The sequence below is a fragment of the Nansenia antarctica genome (genome assembly GCF_963989245.1).
Source record: "Nansenia antarctica genome assembly, chromosome: 8".
Lineage (NCBI taxonomy): Eukaryota > Metazoa > Chordata > Actinopteri > Argentiniformes > Microstomatidae > Nansenia > Nansenia antarctica.
In genome coordinates this window covers 33,295,220-33,297,568 of record NC_137678.1, presented here as the reverse complement: position 1 = coordinate 33,297,568, position 2,349 = coordinate 33,295,220, and positions in this window count along the sequence as shown.

Genomic DNA, 2,349 nt, shown 5'->3' with positions numbered 1-2,349 from the left:
TGAGGGTTTTGCGACAACGACACTGTTTTCAGTCATTCGCTGGTTAAGCGTTTTTTGACTGAAGTGTGTAGGCTTAGACGCCCTCATAGGACTCTAATGCCAAAATGGGACCTGTCGATTGTGCTAGAGGCGCTGTGCGTGCCCCCATTCGAACCCATTGACACTGTGTCGTTGCGTTTATTGTCTCTCAAGACGAGTCTACTCCTCGCCTTGACTACGGCTAAGCGAGTGAGTGATTTGTGCGCTCTCTCGTCACGGGCAGATTGTTTGATCATATCTGATGACGAAACAAAAGCTGTATTACGCCCAGGGTTTCCGTTAACCAGTAATTACCGGTCTTTGTCCGGTAAAATTTGTTGAAGTCCGACAAATTGAAAACTCGTCGGACATAATGTCCGGTGAAAATAATTCCCTCTAAGCACAATTTGAATACAATTCGCTAAAGTTCACATTTTGTATTCAAATTTTCAGCTGAGCACCAAACACCCACACACTCACTCATACACACACAACACTGCCCGAGAGAGAAGGACCCGCCCCCTTATATAGGCTAACTAAAGGGGGCGGGTCCTTCTCTCTCGGGCAGTGCTATGAGTGTGTGTGTGTTTGGTGCTCAGCTGAAAATGGTGGCCCGAAGCGGAGCGCCTTAACTTTATCGCACAATAAGAAGGATAACAAACGAAACGGACAACATTTACACTAAGATGGAGACAAACTTCAGCGATATGATCTAACAGCCGGTCTTCAGGTAGACATACAGACCCGTATGAGCTTACAGGGCTATCCCCTATCTATCTGAGAAAAGGCATAGGCCGGCTGTAACATCGAACGGAAATTAGCCTATACGCATTGCAAGTTAATTTAAAGCCTATTTATTTTCAAAGAGTTTTATTCTATTTTATTTTATCTGATAAAAGGCATATGAACGGAAATTAGGCTAGCCGTGTCACGCCAGAAGCCTACATGCTTGCACTGTTCAATAAAATGTTATACATCTAGACATTGTGGTATTTCTTTATATACGTATCCCAGCCTGCCTATCAATTGCTTCTCAATAAACAGTTATGTTCTCCTCATTGTCATACTCCCGAGTCCGATTAAGTATGATTTGACAGGCAGCTAAACGAAATGCCTTCCCAACCAGCGAGACCTGGGGGGTATTCCATCAACGTCGCTAAAGGAAAATCTAGGCTTATTTTGACAAGTCTCGCGAGATCTATCAAGATATGCCTGGATCTTTTTAGGAGTCTCGCGAGACTTAACGAAATAAGCCTAGATTTTCCTTTAGCGACGTTGATGGAACACCCCCCTGGTTATAGAAATGACGTTGTTAAAAAAAAGGGTAAAACTGGAAAGAGAAAATAGAAAACTCACATTAATCCCAAACAATTTAACAAACTTCAGTTAACGTAATGTGGAGTCCGTTCATTGATCGATGCTGTCTGTTCAGTTCCCAGTGAGGCGCCCGTTCAGCGCTGGACATAATGGCATAGCGCATGCGAATCATGTTATATTATTATATATTATATAGCTCGCATCTAATCGTATCGGATGAGAAATAGACATTAAATGGCATATATAGGCCGCTACACAACAGTAATCACCGCGACAAACAGCTATATTATATTTTAATATGATGACCGGAATATATCACGTTTGTCCGGTAAATCAAAATCTTCCCGGACACGGTGTCCGACGGCAATTTTTTCTAACGGAAACCCTGCCCTAACCCGGCTTTTATCCCTACGGTTAATCGTGGGTTTAGGGTTCAGAGCTGTGCTCTGAGCGCCTTTTTTTCCTCCTCCTCACGACGGAGAGAGGGAGAGGCGTTTACATTGTCTATGTCCGGTGCGCGCGTTGGCACAATGTGTGAAGCGCACGGCAGGACTGAGATCTTCTCCCCGGCTTCTGATCTGCTATGGCGGACAGAAAGCCGGGACTCCACTCTCGAAGCAGAGGCTGTCCCATTGGATTTGCGAGGCTATTAGCCTCGCATACGAATCGAAGGGGCAGCCCGTGCCGACTGGCATTCGGGCTCATTCCACCAGGGGCATGGCCACATCAGTGACCATTCTCAGGGGAGTTGGAGTGGAGGAGATATGTGAGGCGGCGTCTTGGTCGTCGCCATCACTTTTTGTACGGTATTACTTGAAAGATATTTCTTCCTCATCCTTTTCTCATTCTGTCCTCAGTTTTGCTGATGACTGATGTAGTGGGGAAGGCACTTGGATTACCCTGGTCATGGGGATTCTATTCAAGTGCTGTCAGGATGAATACGGATGTGCCTGGGGAGGGGACCCTCCTCCAGGACATGTTCCGTTAGATCAACAACCCTACGTGCTCACGTAA